Here is a 22,284-nt window from a genome sequence, read left to right as displayed (position 1 = left end):
ATGTTAGTCCACCTGACTTTGCTACTATGCATTCCTATTTTATACTATCAAGTATTCCCATTTAGCTGAAGAGGAACCCAAAGGTCAGAGAGGGTGAGAACTTGCCTGCTAAGGGGTAGAGTTAGCGCCGGCACCAGGGATGGCTCCAGAAGCTGGTTATTAGGCCCCGTGCACCCCACCACAAAGGCCTCCTGGACCACACTAGTGCGCCTAGCTGTCACATCCCTTTGGGATCTATAAGCACATATACACCCAACAGAGACATACACAGCATGTTACTTCATCATGCTTGGGAACATCCATCCATCCTTTGTCTAACAGTGTTTACTTCAGTGAAACAATTTGTAGTCCCCTTGCTTCTAATAGAAGTCAAAGTGCATGCTGGGGAGCAGAATTACAGGCACCTCACTTACGGCCCTAAGAGTGGACAGCACCACAGCATGCCTGCGCTGGGAGAAAGGCTGCGACAAGTGCTCTGCCCCTTCCTCAGCACCATTTTCACTGGTGAGCTTTGTGCCTTTTGCCATGCGGTAGCCCTGAGCCAGGAAGGGCAGCATGACTCACACCGTCGAGAGCAGCCACTGTTCAGGCTGATATGTCAAGAGGTGGGCATCTGACCACTCCTCCCTCCCACCTGTCTCCTGAGGACCATGTCTTAGCCCACATCTCCCAAGGTGTGCTCCAAAGGATGTAAATGCGTGCAGCCCCCACACTGTGATGTCGAATGTGAAAAGAAAAAAGGTTTATTTGTGATCAGATGCATTAACAAGACATAGGAGAGACATAATTAAATCAATTCGCGTATCACGGGATTTTGCAGAATGTTCTTGTGACTCTCCATTGCAAGACAGAGAATACAGAATCACCTTAATTTTGTATCTCCCAGGTGGGGAGAAATGTCTGTCAGCATTCCTTGCGCAGTGCTATCTTAAGGAAAAGAGAAATAGAATCTAATGTTACAGTCAGCAACCACATTTTGAAAAAAAAGCATGAGCTATGTTCAGGATCCATAAATCCAGCGGTCTTTAAACCAATAGCCATTGGGATTTTGGGGCCCCAGGCTTCTCATCTGGAAAACATGGAAGATAGAACTGGATTATCTGTGTACTCTTTTCATCTGTATGAACTGGTGACTGTTTATACCCTGCCTTCTTCCAGAAGCGTGTTAAGGATAAAGCCCAATATACAACACATCAGAATGAAAAATAGTTGGGGAAAAACGAGACATAGGAAACAAAAGTGAGGAAAATAAGGAGGGAGGTTAGTGTACAATATTGCATTATAAAATCCTCAGAGGTTGTGTGATAGAACCAAGTTTTGTTCTATGCCGCTTAATGAACAATTCGAAAAAGCAAGTATGTTCATAGCTTCATAATTAACAAGGTCCTAAGCCCAAGCAATCAGATGTTCCCGGGACAAACAGCTGTTCCAAGTTTGATCTTAAAGTTTTGAGACCAAAATTTTCTCATGCTCTTTAACCGTATGGCTTTTTGATCTTGTAGCTAGAAATCTTGGCTCTGTAGCAGGATGTACTGAAGAGACGTGGAGCCTCAGTAGACACGCATCATAGGAAGAGGTGCTCACATTACATTTCTGAACCATGCCATGCGTTGACCAGCCCTGCCTCGGTGTATGTGGAGGTGTTTGAGTCTCGACAATCTGGGCTCCAAAGTATCTCCAGAACCTGAGGGACTGCGTGACTCTCCCGTGGTCAGTGCCAGCAGCAGAGCTTGTTAGCCTGACTCTCTGTGCATCTGCATACCTGCTCTGTGTTTCCAAGACCCCCATCTCCTTCTCTAACTTCATCAGAGCCTAGAGTAGGCTTCTCAAAAGCAGGACCACAAAAATTGCTGGAACTCAGTTTTACACTGTGAGTAGTAAAGGTTCAAATCCAAGTTCCACGTTTAAAGTGTTAATAAATGCAATGATGACCTAAATAGTTTAAGAAAATAAAGCTGTGTAAAGAGGGTTTCTTAGAGTATGCAAAGATGTTAGATAGTCAGATGAGCAAGCATGCCTGTGACTCATAGGAGCAATGAAAGCTCCCAAAGGGTTTTTACTTAGTTCTTACAATTAGTCATGTACAGTTACTTTATACATAAATGAATAACTGGTTAAAGACAATAAGCATAAGAAACATTGCTATTATGGTGCTGTAATCTGAAGTCATCTGGTCAAAATTTCTTATATGCTTTTCATAGTGTTGGTAATGTTTTATTTCCTAAACTGGGTGGCAGTTAAATCAGTATTTTGAGTATTGGCACATGTGTACATGTGTGCGTGTCTGTGCATGCATGCATGCATGCTTGTGTGTGTTTGTGTGTTCCTCACATTCTTCTTGGTAAGCTGACAACATAGTCAAAAGAAACCCAGTGTGTGTTAATGGCAAAGAAATAACTAAAATGACAGCCTAAAATTTTTTGTCAGGTCTCATTGTTTTATAATTAAAAACAAAATGATTGTAGATTGATTATTTTTGTCCAAAACTCATTATACCAAAACATTAATTGATTAAAATAACTTTTCTCTATCTTGCTATCATGACATATTAAATATAATTTGAAACTTACATAATTAGTCCCCAAACCAAGAATATATACCACTATGCCATTTCAAAAATTGTCTGCAAGTCATGCATTTCATAATAAAATGATTTAAAGTAAATTAAATAGCAATCACTTGTTAAGTAGGGAAAGAGTCAAAATTTAAAGTTTGTATTTAAGTGAACTTGATAATATATTTAATAATAATTTACCTAAACAAATAATTTTACTCAAGTCACTTCTTATACATTATAAAATTTTAAAATATCACCCATGAAGTCTTTCAAAAATTTAACTCTCCAAGCCAAAACAGGTGACACCTTTAATGAAGCCAGGAAGAGATGTTGGAATTATTTGAGTTCAATTTAAAGAGAATCTTGCCATTCTTACTATTAGTCACATGCAGTTACTTTATACATATCGTTGATAACTGATCAAAGCACTGGAAATATTATACAAGATTATAACTGGATCGTGTGAGATCTGGTCAGTTGCAGAAGGAAGACTGAAGACCAGTGCTCTACCAGTTGTGGGAAGAAAATGTTGTCAAGGCGTTCTTTCCTGCCTCCATCCGTCCCAGAGACCACCTCTTCAAGCAAAGGCTAGCCTTAAAAATCTTAATCAAATTCCTATACTAGTTATGTTTGCTTTACATATTGCAAGATATATAGAACTGTTGGACTACCAGTCATAAATCAATGGCATTTCTCCATTTATAGTTCTTTTGATCACAAAATGGTGGTCTGTTCCTAAGATTTCCTATTTTTCATAATCTGTTAAAGTTTCTTAGAGTTTAATTTTAATTTCCTTGTGTTCTTGGATATTGGAGCATTATTTGTATAATCATATTTGATGGTGTATTAGTTATCAAGATCTGACTTTACTCTTCACTTATTTTTATTATAATAAATAAATTTTACATCTGCTATTACATCTAAACATTGCTACCAATATTCAAAATGATTTAGATTTAAGTCAGCATCTTTATTTTCCAACAACACTGATGTTGCTTGGCTGTTCCAATTGTTAGTTTTAAAACCCAACTGTTGTCAGAGTTTAACCAAACTCCAGTAAATGTCTAAAGAGGCAATTCAACAGGTATCATCTAAACAAAAAGAAATACCCATAAATGAGGCATCTTTTACATTTCATCACTTGAAATAAGCCACAGCATTTCTCTGAATTGTGACCAGCTTTCTTTTTCAAACTTTGGAAGAATAAGTCATTAGCACTAACAAGTAGATGTTGAAGAAGTAAGCTTGCAAACATGGAGAACGTTGCTATTGTTTGAATGTCCTTATTTATAGTCAGCATCAGGCAGGCATTTCCATAAGGATGCAAACACTTTAGCATTCTCTGATGTGCTCTAACAATTCACTTCACAGTAAGATGAAGCAGTCTTGTTTGGTAAATGTTTTACATAAATATTGGCAAGGAAACTATCACTACATCTCTATGGGCTTTAAAAACACAAACTTCCCTAAAGTAAATGATGGCAAATTGCACAATATTACCATGGTTTTATGTGAGTGCCTGGTATTTAAATTCTCACACTACTCTGCCCTATGCCTTGCCTTTTAGATTTTGTTAATCCGTGTTGAAATCAGAGACCACATTGCCAGGTCTTTCCAAGTGTCACATGCTTTTTAACCTAACCTTTCTCTTATCCGTAGTGTATTTCTCTTAATTAAAACTTTGGATTATTTCATTAACATGTGCCCTTTTCTTTTATATTAGAGAATATGAGACAGTAATTTGTAGGATTTTGTCCTTAATTGACTGAATAGTAGAAGAAAAATATTCATATTCCTCGCTCTCTCCCCCGCCCCCTTCTTTCTCCCATCCTCCCATCCTCCCTCCCTCCTTTTCTGTATCTCTGTCTCTGTCTCTCTGTCTCTCTGTCTCTCTCTGTCTCTCTCTTTCTCTCTCTCTCTCTCTCTCTCTCTCTCTCTCTCTCTCTCTCTCTCTCTCTCTCTCTCCCTGTAATGAAAAACAGAGCAAACTAAATATAATGTGCCTCCTTGGTGGGATCCTAGAACAAAAGAAGAACATTAAGTAAAAACTAAGAAAATTTGAGTGAAGTGTGGACTATAGGTAATAATAGTATACCAATATCGATCCATTAATAATAACATGTTAATATAAGATGTTAATTACAGACTAGAAAAATGAAGTAAATATATGTATAACTATTGTACTAAATGACTATAGTTGACTTCAGCCTGTTTTGTAGTAAGAGTAATTGCTAAAGCAGTGATCATTTCTCCCATTGCCCAAATCCTCTACTGAACGTAGCCATCTACAGCAAGGATGAGTATTTGGCAAAAGCTGGGGACCAGATTCAGCTCTGCCATCTGTTTTTGTAGGACTGAAACACACTTTGCCTTTATCTTCCAGATGCCCCCTAGAGAGGCCAGAGGATACAGGCTCAGACATACTGGGCTACATTCCCAACCATTCAGTGTTGGGGTGTTGCTTGACTTGTTCAGCATCTCTGGATCTTGTTTTCCCCATCTATGAAGTCAGAAGGTCAAACCAAATTTTTCTCTTGGGAGTCTATGACTTAGAAAACTCTGACTCTGAATTTGTATTACAGGTCCATTTGTGATTACATTTACAGAATTTATTAAGAATGATATCTTGGCATTAAAGCAATTCACATGCATTATAAGTCCACTAACAAAATTATTGATCATTTTTCAACAGTTTGAACTTTCAGTTAAATAATGGCTGAAAATAACTCTATCGCTATGTGAGAATCATTATGTACTAGGAAGATGAGACCACGCTGTTTTGAAATGCCCATTTTCAATCTGAACCTGAAATCACATTAAAATATTACATCATACCTTAATTTATGAGAACGTGTTTTTATTCATGGGATAATGTACATTTCCAAAGAGAAAGATTTTAAGCTAATGTACTTTTAGATATATACTTAAATGTAAATTAGCTTCGATGCATTAGTTGATATATTCTGTAGTGCTATGTGTTATTTAATTTAGACCAATAAAATTGTGAATACCTAATTAGTTTAAGGCTTTTAAGAAGTTTAGGACCTTGACAAGTGTTCACCCTATGCTTGTCCTGTTAATTATCAGGAAGTTACTCATCTAATCATTATTTCTTAATTCCTTTTGAGCCAGTCATTGTCTATTATGAGAAATTATTTTCCTACTTTAGTAGTTCAGTACTGGGTTTTGATTACAGACTTATTAAAAAGGTGATTTTGGAACTGCCTTTAAAGTTAAATCCCATAGTAACCACTGACTGGTGCAAGCAGTCTGAGGAAGGGTTATTGTAGTGGTTGTCAACTTTGACTCCTTACTAAAGTCACCCAAGGGACTATTTAAAGTCCCAACCTGCAAGCTGAACCCCAAACTAATTAAATCAATCTCTGGAGGTATTTTGTTTAAAGCTCCCCAGGTGCTTCCAGCATGCAGCCAAAGCTGAGAACTGCTGGTCATAGAAAGCAGGAAGCCTCCTGAGGTGGACTTTCCATCACAAAACCCTCCTGCTCTTGTGACTGGATGGCTAGAGAAGTTGTAAAGCCATGTAAAGGATTTATTTTCAAAGATAAAAAAAGCTTGCCAATATCTGAAAAAATAAAACAGCATGTCTCTTGCCCTAAATCTCCGTCCTACAGATGTCAGGAGAGTTTTTCCTGATTGCCAAAGCATTTAGGAAGGAGCATCCTGCATGTCTTGGTGCATGGTATGTGCTTTGGCTTTGGCTTTGGTTTTTTGGCATCTTATTTCACATCCAGGATCAAGGGAAGCTAACATTTTTTGAGCTCACCTGCTAAGTCTCAGGCCCTGTATTTCAAAATTGCTCTCACTCCCAGTCAGGAAAGATAAAAGTTACCCACTTCAAAATAAAAATTAAAAGTGGATTTTGTTAGAAAAATCTTAACATAGTGTTATTGAATATTTAGCCATTCATTCATTCCTTCAGTGACATCTGTTAAATATACCGGCTAGTCCTAAAGTAAGTTTCAAAATGCTGCAAGAGAACAAAAAATTTCTCATACAAAAACACAGTGGATATCCTTTATCTGTTGCTTCAGCACAAGCTTAGTGGCTTTCAATGACCATTTATTTAACTCTTGATTCTGTGATGGGCAATTCAGGCTGGACTGTAGCTGAGCTTCCTTGTGTGTGACAGTGATCAGTGTGGCTTGGCTTTGCTGATCTTGGCTTGGCTCCTTCCACATATCTGGGGGCTTCTGCTGAGACAGACTGTCTGACCAAGCTCTGGTCCTTGTGGTCTCTCATCCCTAAGCAGGGGCAGCCCAGGTTTATTGGATAAATGGAGTTAAGTTTCCCCAGAGAATGAATGGAAGTATGCAAGGTATCTTAGGCCTCTCAAAACTGGCACTGTATCACTTCTACCACATTTCTTGGCCAAAGCAAGTCACAAGGCTAGTCTAGATTTAAAGGTTAAGGAAATAGATTTCATCTCTTGAAAGAAGGTACTGAAATGTTATGTTGCAAAGAGTGAGGATAAAGGAAAGAGTGAGCAATTGTGACTAGTTTTGCAATCAACCACAAGGTGGATTAAATTGAATTCTATCTTGGGACATTAAGGGAGATTCCTGAAGAGTGATTACATTTGAGCAGATTTGAAAAGTAGAAAATGCATTTCAGCTACTAGAAATAGCACAGGCAAATCAAATTGCAATTTCATTAGTGAAAAACAAAATAGAAATTGTAACTCCCTAAATGTAGGAAATATTTGTAACCAACACTGAGCATGTACAAGGCACTCTGCACATACTTTCTCATTGAGATAAGAACAAGTTACTCCAGTGACGTGACTTAAAGAGTGTGGGCCCATATAGTCAACGTGATGTCCTGGTAGCTTTGTGGTTACAACTGGTGGAGCCTGGGCACAATATGGTGCCTCTGTTTAGTACTGTAAGGTTACTAATGACTGCTGGTCAGTTAGCTTTCAATGATGTGTAATAAACCATCTCACAGCTTAACAGCTTCAAAACAATAACCATTTACCTAGCTTCTGATTCTGTGCTTTTCTAATGGGTACTGGCTTAACTGGGGAGTTCTTTTGATCTCAGTTGGGCTCTTCTCCCATCGCCTTGCAGTCAACTATGTGTCTTTGCCTCTGGGGATTTCTGGCTTTGGGAAGACAATAAGGACACCCGGGCTGCAAGACTTTCCCTCTTCAGTCCAGCAGGCTAGTCTGGGTTTAGTCACAGAAGAGTCAGCAGGGTTCCAAGAGTTGACAGTAGAAGCATGGAAAGCACATGGACTAGCTTTAGAATTGACACACTGTCGCTTCCACTGCCTTGCATAGGTCAAAGTGAGTCAGTCACAAAGCCAGCCTGGGTTTGAGTAGAGAAACAGACATTTCTTTCTAGAAGCAGCTACAAAGTCACATTGCAAGAAGTGAGCATACAGGGAGGGGAAGACTTGTGACTGTTAGTGCCATTTTCTCTGCTTACCTGCACCTCACAAAAATCCTTTAAAAAACAAGTTAAATGTAACTTGATTTTTCTACATGAGGCTCCTAGTTCAAATGTGCCTGGCAAATTGTGGATGTTCAATACCTGACAGCTATTAGCTTCTTCTTAGATATTTTAAAAATCGGATTTCAGCCAAATTCTTTAATTGCTTACTTTTAAACAGTATCAGATGAACCTCTTTTGTGAGCTACTCACAAAGGCTAAGTGTAATGCATTCTTTCTCTGTCACAGAAAGATAATAGAAGTAGGGAAAGCTTGTTGCCTCTGAGTGCATGTGTACCTTGGTGTGGGATCCAGACACTGTCACATGATGAGGCTGACAGAGTCTGGCAGCATCAGTGTGTAAGACACAAAATATCAACACAAGAAAAGAACCAATGATAGTAGAGTCCAATATTTCAACTCCAAAAATATTAAGGGCCTTTTACAATGGGTAAGAACTCATTTCAAAACCTATGCAAAGAATGAAAACCTTTATAAATCTTTATTGATTTCTCTCACTACTACAAATATTTTCACAAAACCAACTAAGCCCCACATAGTTCCATATTAATCAATAAATTGCTCTTGAATCCCATAAATTGCATTCAATGAAGATTTATTTATGTGGCAGCTAGAATATCTCTAATCAATGGTATGGTAAAAAAAAAACTATTTTGAATAAAAAGAATATCAAAGGTTATTACAAATATATAGTGTAGAATTATGGGAAATGTTCATTAAGGATGCTATCTGCTTTTTACAATGATGGGTCTTATAAACTAAAAGAAATCTCAGATGAGCATTGGACTCTGACTCCTGACTCTAGCCTGCTTCACCTAACCATCACCTCCAGAAGCCCCAAGGCCATCAAGAGTCATGTCCACCTGCCTATCCATCATTGTCAAACACTGAGTACCTCCCTACTGCAGTCCTATTTATGATTTCAGAAAGTCCTTGTGGTGGAGTGATTAAGAGTTGTGGCTTTCATCTCATCTCTTACTGCCTTTCTCTCTGAGTGATGGAAGAAGCCTGTGAATCTATATGCCTCAGTTCCTTATTTCATCAATAATGGTTATACAGTGGCATTTATGTTTATACTGCATCCTAGAAATTCAGGTTATCAGAAAGAAAAAAGGACTATAAGTTAAATGTTCAAGACAACCGAGCACAGTGGTCACAGAGGATAGTGCTTTTGCTTTAAAGACTGTGGGTATCATCCATACCCGTGGCCCTGCCTCACTAGAACACATGGGAGAGAGTACAGGTCAGCCTTACTGGAAGGGCTTCAGTGCCTTTGTGATAAAGAATAAATAGTTCATTTTGAACATTCAGTGTTTGTTTTTAAAATAATGCTTTATGGAGCATGTAATGAAGCACCTAACATATACCAAGAATATCATAGTAGCATTTGTAGACTTACTGTGTCTGCTCTTGCAAGCCTGAAAATGATTTCTAGTTTATAAAATTCATGTTGGCAAGGAAAGTGGTTTTTGTTGATACTGCTAGACCATCTGGGGCTTCGTATTCTAAACCTGATGACTCTATTTATATATATCTTTAAAGGGAATTCCACATTTTTTGACATGTGTTTGCCAAACTAGAAATTGTATACAGATTTATGAGCCCAGGATAATAGAATTTTACCCTTGTAAGCCCTGCAAATATTTTAAATTACTGCGATGATTTTTGATAAGTTAAAAATGAAAATATGTGGGACTAGATCTCAAGGGTCCCCGAACAGTCCAAGGTTTTCAATATTAGTACTATAAAGAATTTGTATATTAAACATTTTATGTTAAACACATATATTAAAATCTGTTGGGAACCTTATGCCGAAGAAAGCCATCCACAAATTTAATAAGCATAATCTGTGTCATTCTTCAGTTTTAGGCAATTAGTAAAACATAAGTACTAGTTCCTTCTCATACATCTATACTATTCACACAATTCTCACAAGTTGGCATTCTTCCATTTTAAAAAACTATGGAACTTTGTCCCTTTTAGAGGATCCCATGCCATTTACAAGAAGAACAAGCAACAACCAACATGAGTGATGTAGAACTTTGCTTCTGTCCCCTCCCTGCTCTATTACTCCCCAACCATCAAGTTGAAATCATCATGTTTCATTATTTTTGTGCCATGGTTTCCTTAAAGTAGTGTTAAGAAGAAAGCAAACCAAAAAAAAAATCAAAAGATAGAATGACTGGGTTATATCTTTCAAGAAAAATGGGGAAGATGGTATTTCTTTGCAAAAGAGAAAAAATAACTCTACCCGTCCTGCCTCACTGTTAGCATTATGTGGCCAGTCCCTATGGCATTGGAGTTTGTGATTGTGACAACTGTCTGATCTATGTGATCTTACTCTGTTGATAAGAACTTCATTCATAGAACCACTTAAGGCAAATATATAATGAGGAAAAAGCATAGGAATTGGAGGGAAAGCATAAGGAGCAATCCTGTCTCCCAGGTTAGCTGTTGGGTAGACAGCCCAAGAGGTCAGAGAGGAAAGTCCTCTTGTTTTCTCCTTTGTAAGCATCAATAATGACAGAGAAACAAAAACATAACCTTGCCTGCTATTTTTCACAAGAATTTTGAGCTACTCAAAAAGAAAAATCTGAAAATATTTGCCATTACACAAAATTAAGGTAATCACAGCCACCAGGAATCAATCCATGGGGAAGATGGAGAAGGTTCTTGGGGCTTTGTAAGTGAGGAAAGCACATAGGTTAGAGGGCTGGTGGAGTGGCTCAGGTGGTAGAACATCTGCCTAGCAAGTGTGAGGCCCTGAATTCAAACCCCAGTAATGCCAAAAAAAAAAAAGTAAAGACACAGGTTAAGAAACTCAGCCTGGGTTACGTGGTGACCTCTCTCTCAGTGGAGCAGGATTTTCACTTCTGTCTGCACAACTCCTAACCCCCTGTGTGTTTATTGTATCTCCCAACCATCCCAGTACTATTGATGAGGCTGGTATTAGTGATTATTGCCTTTTTTTTATAGTTTGATATAAAACATGCTAAGTCGATCTAATAGACATGCTTTTTGTAAATCCATATCAGTATAAGGAAATCCTTTGTGTTCTCCTCATTCTATAAAACTTTGAACTTGGAAGTTCATAAAATAATGAAATGGTCTATTACTAGGCAATCAGTGATGTGATGATTTATAATAATGGGCTTTTAGAAAAACATATAGTGTAAATTGCTATTCTTTTTAAATCTGACCGCATGCTTTAAAACTAAGAAACCAAAACCAAAACCAAATCCAGACAAGAATCTCCAAATTCAGTAAGATTAACCACATGTAACGGGATGCAAGATTGTCGTTATCACCAGATGCAAGGATGCATTGCCCCAATGACTCCTGTTTCAGGTTTCATTTCATAGTAGGGTTTCCATACTGTCTAGCAGGCATGACATACATGTGGCAAATATATATCACACAAATACATGGACATAAGAAAATGAGGTGCTATGAAAGAGAGAAACACAAGAGCAATGAGCAATGACCTTGTGCACTGAAGACTTCCCCATTTCCAAAGCAGTATGGAACCTAACTGGGGAATGCCTGCAGCAGGGGTGAAGAAGTTCCAGAGAAGGAGGAAGTGGCTAGAATGGTAGACAGAGAAAGTGAAAGGAGATGAGGAAGACCTAGGCAAATGGCAGAACTACAGGAAGTAGCAGCCTATTTTTAAGACTTCATTTTCTTTATCCTTTGAGCAATAGGAATTCATTTAAGGTTTCTAAGTAGTGGATTTGGTGTAATCAGGTATTCTTTTTGAAAAGAGCTGTCTGGCTGACATTTGGAGAAGGGGTTGGAAGGCAGCAATGTGAACACTGGACACCAGTAGGCTCCTGCAGTGGCCAAGATGAGAAGTGCTGGTGGTGTGGACTGGGGAACTAGCTCTGGGTATGCAGAGACAAGGATAAGTTGAAGAGAGGGGTTTTAAAGTCATCTAAGGGGTGACATTAAGGGGCTTGATGCTGAATTAGATAAGAGAACAAGCTGAAAGTGTAGAAAATGGGACAACCTGCAACTCCTCTAGTGCAACTAGCTGAAGGTTACAGCATTCATAGAAACAGAGCTCTGGAGGATGACCCATTGGCAGAGGAAGTTGGAAAAACCAGCCTTGTACATACTAAGGTGGTGAGGTCCAGGTACCAGCTGCATATATGGCCAGCAGCTGAGAATAGAGCCTGGGCTACGAACATAAATTTGTGAATCAAGACAACCTGATGAGAATTGAAGCCATGATTCTGAAGATAATAAGGAGAAAAATAAGGAAAGGCGCCTAAGAAAGGAGCCACAACATCTCACAGCTGGGGAAAGAAACAAACCCCAGAGGTGTTTACTCAAATGTGTGATTGCTGTTGTGTGACATCGTCCTCTTACCCATGCCTCTGTCTTTTCTATCGATACGTGGATGATAACCATTATGGATAGTTATGTGAGGTACATGTCTAAAATTTTGTGAGATATTTTTATACAGTTAGAAACCTCCAGAAACTTACACACATACTTCAAAATCTTGTGTGTGAATTGACCGGCCTGGGTAGAAAAAATCCTTGATTATTGTTTGATCATCCAAGTGGTAGTAGTAAGAGAATAATAATAATAAAGGTCTGGTGGTAAGATCCAGATCTTGATCCATTCAGGCTCACATTATAGTTAGCCTTTCTAGCTAGTGCTCAGGACTTCCTGTCACATAGCACAGTATCTTATTGTGCCTCTTTTCATGATGTTAGGATTTATCACTGAGTTCAAAAGGATCTGCTTCTTTTAAAAACTCAATGTATATAAAGTATTCAAATATCTGATTATTTCTTTTGTTAGTTGGGCCTATATTAAATTCAAATGATAAACTGTAAGTCATAATATCAGAATCAACTTCATTGAATGCAGTAAGATGCATGTTCTTCTTTAAGTAAGTTTTTTAATAAAAAATAAGATTTTGTTAAATCAGCAAGAGAAGCAGCAGAAGGGCCTAATATTTATTGGAAGTCTGTACTGGACAAGGGCTCTGGACTCTGCATGTCTTATGAGATACAAATGTACCTGATTTTGATAGTACTGTCAAATTTCTTTTTCCTTACTCAGTGGCAAACTGAAATACTGAAGCTACAGAATAGAGCTGACATGCAAACATAGGCACATGTTTGGAGAGCTGGCAGTGTGTGTTATCAATATGGCTGAAAATGCTAGTCTAGACCAAACAGAAGTGCCTCAAAATAGTGGTAGTGCCCAACTGTTTATGCCATATGTCAGTAGGATTTGTCCTCACTATATTACATCTGACTTCCTAGGCACTACCCTCAGTATCATGTGGTAATAATGGAAGGATAAGATTACTGACAAAAGGTTGTAATGAGTCCACCTACACTAAATGGATGTCAAGCCAGACATGTATGGGAATGAACAATAGCAAGAGACCCAAAAACTTTACCTTCGCACACTGAGGGCCCTAAGCCAAACAACATGGTGTTACTCCCAATAAATGGTATTAAAAAAATCAATAGAAGACTCAAAGCATAGTGTCAAACAATGTCTAGCTGCTCTCTGCTGGAATTAAAAAGGAACAGCCAGGGTTCTAAGATGTACAAAATGGAGGATCTTGCACTGGCAAAAGCTGAGAGCCAGCCAGAGATCAGTGAGGCACGGGATACAAATTGCCTTCTCTGCAAAAGTAGCTGGCACTGTGGATCTAGTTAAAATCCCAACATGTGCATATTGCATGGAGAACTGTAGGTTAAAATTGCAACTGTGCACACTCATTTATTATGTACTAACATCAGTAGTTTCCACCTCAAAGAATTCAGAACTGAATTCAGTACTATTCCTGGTAAAACTGCAGAGCTAAGCATTCATTCATTCACTCCATCAGTGCCTGCTACAATTGTAAGTGCTAGAGTTAGAGCTGCAGAGACAAACAAGGAGTTTGTTATATTCTATAGGGCACACATGCAACACTAACACAAGGGCCAATAAATAAGATGCTTTTGGGTAGGAATAACAGGGAAAGAAGACAGGGTAATGGGAGGAAGACTGAGTTGGGAGTGAAAAGAGAAGAATTCTCTGAGAACATGGTGTTTGGGCAGGACCAAAAAGTGAGAAGGAACCATGTGTAAGATGTCCTGAAGGATGATAATTCTAGAAAACAGCTATTATAAAAGTTCCAGAATGAGAGTAAGCACCATATGCTCAAGGTAAAGTAAAGGTCCATAGAAGGTCATGGCCGAGGAGAATAAGCTGAGGCTGGAGGAGTCAGGCCTGCCTTGCCTGTGATATTCCTTCAATGAGTATCTGTCAACCTGAGCTGAACAAAGTATAGTGTCCATTTAAGCAATGAAGATCAATAGAAAAGCAAAAATATCCTAAGGCCTAAATCTTTTGTCATAATAATGTATGGACTTCTAGTATACTCTTTACTGCTAAGAATTATGGATCATTTTGCAGTAGATAGATAACAAATATATTTTAGTCAGCTTTGACACACAGCCTAAAAACAGTGATATGGGAGCTTCAAACCAATAATAGGCTAGTAAGTTTAATATATTTCTTGTTGAAATTTTTATATTAGAACATGCTTTTAAATAATGCTATTTCAATCTCTAATCAAGTATAAATAGCCATGAAACTTGGAGATTCACTTTATTTTGAGGAGTGCAGAGAAAAATATGTACAAATAATACAGCAATCAAGCCAGGCACCAGTGGCTTATTCTTGTTATCCTGGCTACTTGGGAGGCAAGGATTGGAAAAATCAAGTTTAAGTCCAGCCTGGATATAATAAATTCACAAAACCCCATTTCACCAATGGCTGGACACAGTAGCACACACCTGTCATTGCAGCTACACAGGGAAGCACAAATATAGGAGGACTGCAGTGCAGGCCAGCCAGAGCATAAAGCAAGACCAAAAACAACCAGAACGAAAAAGGCTGGCAGAGTGGCTCAGCTCAGACAACACCTTCTAGAATAAACATCCTGCAGGCTCAGTTTGGGCCTGGGCTTTAATGATCTACACATTCCCTGACTTACAATGGTTTAACTTATGATTATCCCACTTTATGGTGTTGTGAAATCAATATACATTCAGTAGAAGTCATACTTTGAATTTTGAATTTGAATCTTTTCCCAAGCTAGTTATATGTGGTTCAATAATCTTGATGCTGCATAGCTGCAATGAGTCACCACTTCCAGTCACACAATCAAAAAGGTAAACGACCTACAGTGTACTGTGTTTGATAGATTATGTTTATTAAATGCATTTTCAACTTATAAGAGTTTCAACTTATGATGGATTTATTGGGATGTAATCCCATCGTAAATCGAGGAGCATCTATACATAAGCAAAATGTTTGGTTTATGTGATTCCCAGAGTAGACTTGTGTGGGAAGAGGACTGATGCGTGATATCTGTTTTACATTGTCCTGTCCTAATTACACCATTTCCCAATACTACAGGAGAAATGACTAAGATGAAATGGTATTTGCTAGTTAAGAGTTTAAAAATATGAATGAGCAGTCTAGCTAAGTGAGTCACCACCCTAATTGTATATTCAAATGTCCTGGAGACAGTAGCAACATCTAACCCACATCCCTAACCAATTAAGCCAACTTTTGGGTTAGGCTTGGGCATTGGTATAGTATCAAAAGTTTCCCAAGAGATTCTTATAGCCAGGGTTAAAAGCCACTATTCTACTCAAAGGAATAGATTATTTAAAAGAATTTCATAGTTCCCCATAGCCTTTTAGGATGAAGCCAGTTACATTTTAATCAGCTTAGTGTTTGCATCTCATATCATCCAACACTTCCTTTATTAGTTCCTTAAGGTCAGAATTTATAGTCCCAAAGTTTAATTTAGTGGGAAAATTGCCCCTCCCTCTCTTCTTTCCTCCCTTCCTTCCTTGCTTTTTCCTCTTTTCATTCTTTCATATGTCTTAAAGACATATCTTCATTCTAAAGCCTGGATATTGAGTACTTTTAAAATCTATAAAGGAATTATACATGATAATTAAATTTAAACTTCATGTATATGTTATTCAGAAATTAAGATTTGCTTCTAAAAAATATTGAAGTTATAATAAAGATATGTAAGTTTCTTCAAAATGTGTGAAATAAAATACTTGTAATTGGGGTTGGTGCAAGAGAGGAAAGAGAACTAGACTAAAATAATTGCCATAATTGAAGATAATTGCATGCTTTGAGCTTATAGCCAGCTATGTGAGAGGAAAAAAGAAGAAATGAAATATGTCTTTATATGTATAGTTTAGTTTTTACAAAGAGAGGAAACCTCATTCTTTGGGACAGAAGCCTTCCTCCAAGCACTAAAATCTCTTAAGAGTTTATTACCAGATGCATAAAGCTTTATGTGCTCTACAATAAAACAAAGTCAATGATTTTACCAAAAATACAGGTGAACAAATCATGGCAGTTTCTTGTGTTAGTATTTTATAATATCCACTTTCATGACATTAATAACTCAGGTTCAGCTGCTACCTACAAAGGCCCACAACTAATGACAACTAATGACCATACTAGCCACAATACTAGAGGACGTTGGTATCCTGGTCAGTAGGGGCAGGAGGATGTCCTTCAGCTCATCTAAAAACCAGACCAAGTAGTAAACTAGGAGAAAGGGGGCCAGAGCACCACTCTATTAGGAAGCATGAACAATTGGAATTTGACCCTTCAACCTTTCTGTATCCTTTTTTAATTCTTACAGAGGTCATTATATTCTAGTACAGGTTTGGGGAGAGTCATAGTTAGGGAACTATACTGAAATCATACACCTTGGTATCCTAGATATCCTGGCTGCAAAAACAGAGACTTTGGTTAGATCACTAAGGTTATAGTATGTTGCTCAGACTCATGGTGCACCAGAATGTCATTTTGGTCACTAGTGTCCCTGAGATCTGTTTGCGCCTGATCGAGTGTAATATGCCAACCTAATAAAAAGCAAAACACAGTAGAATTTTAAAGAGTTTGGGAAATGACCTAAGAAATATAAACTGAAAAAGACTAAATCGTTGTTGTTCAGGTATAATAATGTACTATTCTACAAACAGAACTGGAATGAAGCCACTTAGTTTAGATTATTTAATCTAGTAAATTAAAATGATTAATATGACTTCTTTATCAGCAATTACTAGTTTCAATGACTACTTTAATGTTCCTAGAAGAGTTTTTTTTTGTTTTTGTTTCTGGTTTGGTTTGATTTTTGTGATAGAGTCTTGCTGTGTTGCCTAGAAGTCCTGGTCTCAAGTGCTTCTCTTCCTACTGCCTCAGCCTCCTGAGTGCAGGGACCACAGGCCTGTGTCACCACCCCTGCCTCCTAAATGAGTTTACTTTTGGTCCTGAAACCACATCTTCTTGTCTCATTTAGTAAATACATTTTTCTGGACGTTTTCTTGTAATGGATCCATGGGAAATAAGTACACAGTGACCTTCCCAGGTCAAATTTCACGTTGTGTTTCCCATTGTGTGCATTGGCAGAGCCACCATGGTTGTGCAGTGCCCAGCCCATACCTCTAGAAGGCTTCACTCTCTTGCAGTCTATGCTCTTAACACAACCAGACCTACTTGAAGCCTTAATGGCAGAAAAGAGTGAATTCCTGATTCCATGTGCAAAATTTCTTTGAGTTCCCATTATTAAGAACTTACAGTTCTTAATAGAACCTTATATTTCAAAAACATCCATTTTCTTTATTATTAAATTTTAAAAGTTGAGGTAACATTGATGTTCCAGGAAGATGAGGCCAGCACCTTTTTTTCCTGAGCTTTCTGCAGCATCTCTGGGATATGCCTCTCCCAGTCTGGGAAGCTTCCCACTTCACCATCTGTTATTCCCTTCCTCTCAATTTAATGCCTTTAAAATGCCCCTTCCAGAAAAGGAGTGAAAACACAGCACAAAGCAGTGAGGGTGGGGGTACCAAAGGCGTACCCTGGATTAGTTCTCATTGTACAAGACTGAAGAATTTCCTAGCTCTTTACTTTCTAAAGAAATGGAAAATGGGGTAAAGTTATCATATTGACTGCATAGGAACAATAAGAAGAAAGGGCTATCTTAAAGGTTTTAGATTAATGAATCCATATTCTAATTTCTTACCCACAAAGTCCTTAACACAGTGCCATGTAATGAGATCATACCAGTCCACACATGGTGTTTCAACTCGAAAACCACTGTGACATTCAAAAGATAAAACTTTCCACATTCTACTCTAAGACTTTTCATAAACACAGCCTTAATTCACTAACTCATTTATTCATGGTTTACAAACAGACAAAATAGAAAATCTTGAGGGAAAAGATGTGATTTCCATTAGCTACGAAAATGTTCAAAATTGGATTCAATTCAGTTCATTAGGTCTTATAATCCCATTAGCTGCATGGCTTTGTGAGGAGTAGAGTCAGCTTCCGGAGTCTCCCTAGATGTCCCCCCTAGAGCGTCCCTCCCTCTGCCCATGGGGACCTACAATGGGATTAGACCCTTTCTTTCACAGCATGAACCAGTGAAAACAACATTGCAGGTAGAAACCGTGTTCACACAAATGGTTTCTCTCACCCTCTACAGTGATCCCTCTTGTCCAATGTTTGTGTCAGTTTTAAGTAACTCTGAATTTCTAAAGGTTGATAAATGACTTTCACCTCCCTGGGATTCCCCCGGGGCAGATGACAAATACTCAGCGTATTTATTGGTGGTCATGTCCGGGCTGGGAGACAGCAGCTATCAAAATCAGCATGAGGGGTACAATGTGAGGTAAGATCCCTCCCTTTCCCCCGACACTTCTGCCTGAATCCCTAGATTGGAAGCCATACTGTCCATGTGGGTTGGTGGTCTAAAGGTACCTTCAGATCCACAGACACAGCAAGGCTGTGTGCAGACCCTGTGATGGGCAAGGCAGCGAAGGTGGTGGCACTTCAGCTATTCAGTTGGGATGAAGGGGACAGGACAGATTCCAGATTGAACAGCACAGGACTCATGAGTTCTAGACATGTGTTCTTCAAAAGGTTTTCATTGGATGGACTATTTTGGAATCTCATAGTATGCTTGTAAAAAATACATGCAATGGACTGCTCTCTAAATCTGTACCAGAGGATCTGATGGCCAGGTCTAGCTAGGCATAAGCAGTTGCACAGATGCCCCAAGGATTATGAAACAGGACTGGGAGAAGGTGGAGAAGGTACCTTTGCCTGGAAGAAAGGCAAGTGAAACCCTCAAAGCCAAGAGACAGAGGGGCAGGGGCAGTAGAGGGATATGCAAGCCATTCATTATAAATTTAGGTGTCCCCAGCAGGGACACAGTCAAAACTCTCATCCTCATAACTGACAGGGTGCTCTCTTGCTTAGAAGTGGAGTGCTATTCTCTCCAACTGTCATGTCTCTACTGAGACCTTCCAGTTTACTCTATATAGCCTTTGTATCTGCTACAAAGACTTTTTGCACTCTCCAAGGTAGTAGCAGCCTTTGAAATGAAAGGATGGGACAGAGTCTGAGCATTGAGTCCCCATGATCAGTCCTGTCAGACCATGTAAGAGCAGTCCTGTAGTCCACGGGTGATACTGTGCTGGCACACCTGTCTCTTCCACCTCCATTGACAGTTTATTTTCTCCACATTGGGCAAAGGAAGAGAGGGAAATCAAAGTGTTGCAGTATAGAGACACAAGCATACATATATACATCATTCTTCATTGTGTTCCTCATGGATGAAGGCCAGCCACAGGCAGAGCACTAAAGCAGGAAGAAATGACCTAAAAAGCCCCCAAGTCTATTTCCCCATGTCTGTCCCACTGAGACACGCAGTGCCCCTGTGTCCCAGCCTTAGTCCTCTCTTCCTCCTTCCCCTCCCTTTTCCTCACGAGGTGACTTGGTCTGTTGCCAGTCAATTACGCCTTCCTGTGATTTTCACTGCTCATGCCACCTCTCTCATGAGTCTTTGCTTTTTTTAAGCTTTAGTCTTAACTGCAAATTGAAAGCAGTTTTAGAATGGAGTGGGCTTTATGCACACACCTCCAAGTCTTTGGAACCCAGCCCACCCTCAGAGGCCAGCTGACCCTGCTGTGAAGCCACACACATGGGAGGGGGGCCTTTCCACCCTGTGAACATGCAACCAGACACATTGAGGACAGTTCTCAGCTTGAAGCCACATCAGTCCAAGGGCACTGCAGCTGCATGAATTCCATGGAGCCTCTGCCGCCGGGCTCAACAGAAGAATCACTGCAAAGATTGCAGCAAGAACACTGTGTGTACTGCAATATGGTAGACGTGAAAGGACTCCCGGCTTTGTTTCCTCATTTCACATCCTTGAAATTCAATAAGAAATTGTTTTTTACTTTTAGCCAAAACCCATCTCTGTATTAGGAGTTAAATTCTGAACACTTGTCACCCCTTACAGAGTTTAACCATGGTGGATAGTATGATCTCATTTTCAAGGTGTGACGAGCTGAATCATGCTTAGCACACAGTAGGTATTTAGTAATTATGTGTTTCATGAATGAAAGAGTGTCAAAGAGTAAAAAATGTCATCAGAGATATTAGTCAAGGAGCCAATGAGACTAGCCCAAAGTGCTGACTGCCTTTAATAATGAAGACGGTCTCTGAACTGTCCTGTTACATCTGAACCATCCTCTTGCTCACGAATGGAATGGAGTTAGATGGGTCCCTTTCCGACCTGCTGTTCTAAGATTTTTCCAACCCCTGGGTATTTGCCTTTAAAGAGCTCAGAAGCTTCCTGGAAGAAGTGTTTGCTTTCTGCATTATCTTTCCCTATACCATCTGTGTATGCAGGTTCTGTCCTTGCATTTTGTTGAATGACTATTGTAAATCTCAACAGGAAATGTGTGAATGTACCAAGTATGTGGTTTTTATTTGTTTTACATTTTTGTTTTTGCTTTATTGAGACAGACTCAAAAATTTTTTGACACTGTAGCCCAGGTAGGCTTCAGACTCACCATCTTCCTGCCTTGGCCTCCCAAGTGCTGGGATTACAGGTAGGTACCACCACATTCTGCCCAAGTACATGTTATTGAAAAAACAGCTAGTGTATGACAGTGGCATTGCCAGGATACAGCTGATGTTTGGGAAAAGCCATGGGATTGATTCCTAGCACTGCATGCTGCCTGAAAAGGTCACCCATGATTTTTCCTCCTGGCATCCATTTTTCCTCCTGTGGCCTCATCAGGGTTCCCACAGATTACTAACACCGTGCTTTCTGGGGACTTGAAATGACCAATCACATTGAGAATTTAAGGTTCTTAAATTCATTTACACAACATTTGCTGTTGTGTAAAAACTCCGGAATTTTTGTTTGGGGATCACCAGCTACTTTTACAAAATGTTACAAGCTGACAACTGGAAAGAAACCTTAGAAATAACCACATTTTTCAGAAGGAAAAACAGACACAGGACTTAGTGCAGAGTAGAAGCTAGGGTTTGTGCCTGCAAGTGGCTGTGGTGCATCTACTTTCTCAGACTCTGGACTCAAAGAGCTGCCTCCTATTTATGTTCTTCTGTGATGATCAAGAAGGATCCTTGGGCCAGGTATGCACCCCTGTAATCCCAGTTCTCTGGAGGCTGAGGCAGGAGGATTCCAAGTTCAAGGCCAACCTAAGCTACATAGACCCTATCTCAAAACAACAACAACAAATGTATGTTTCTCATAAACAAAAGCTCTGACTTTGTGGTCACTTCAAGTAAGGTGAAGGCCAAGTTTCAGCACCAGGACTTGTTTGGAAGGAAGACCAACATCTCACTGGCAAGAGTCCAGGTGAAGGCCACAGACCACAGCCTAGACAGCACCCAGCAGCCCAGCAGCAGTGCAGAGCCCCATCTTCCAGATGGGCGAAAAGCCACACTTGAACTGGCTCCACAGCATCTGTGGGTCCTCAGGCTTGAGAAAGCACTGCTGTAGAGCAAGCAGTCTTCTCCCATCTCGGGCTACATCGCCATCCCCGGGAGGGCTCGTCCCACCCACAGCTGCAGCTTCATGCACCTGGGGAGGCACTTGCAGGAAGTTCCCGGGTAATGCTGGGCATCTTTGAGAGGCGGCGCGCTACAAGAGCTCTGGTCCTGTCCCATCCTTGGTCAGGGGCCAGGGAGTCGTCCCCCTGAGTCACCTGCTTTCCCTGCCCTCTCCTGGCAGGAACCTTGACATTAGCACTGAGAGCCTGCATTTCCACATACAAGTGCTCACTTATTCTCATCAAGTAGTCACTCTTGAAACATTTCCCCAGGCCTGTGTGGGTCACAATTATACCAGTGAGTAATTTGCCAGGGATGTGTTTT

At 39.6% G+C, this 22,284-nt stretch overlaps 1 protein-coding gene across 6 annotated transcripts in view; it reads left to right on the top strand.

Annotated features, from left to right (window-relative positions):
• Positions 1 to 22,284, top strand: part of Pag1 (phosphoprotein membrane anchor with glycosphingolipid microdomains 1) — a 137,879-nt gene that overhangs the window by 84,521 nt on the left and 31,074 nt on the right. The gene's annotated exons all lie outside the window — the stretch shown is intronic.

The sequence above is a fragment of the Castor canadensis genome, chromosome 3 (assembly GCF_047511655.1).
Source record: "Castor canadensis chromosome 3, mCasCan1.hap1v2, whole genome shotgun sequence".
In the NCBI taxonomy this organism is placed as follows: Eukaryota; Metazoa; Chordata; class Mammalia; order Rodentia; family Castoridae; genus Castor; species Castor canadensis.
The sequence above is the reverse complement of the archived record's forward strand: the minus strand, read 5'-3'. Positions and strand labels throughout refer to the sequence as shown.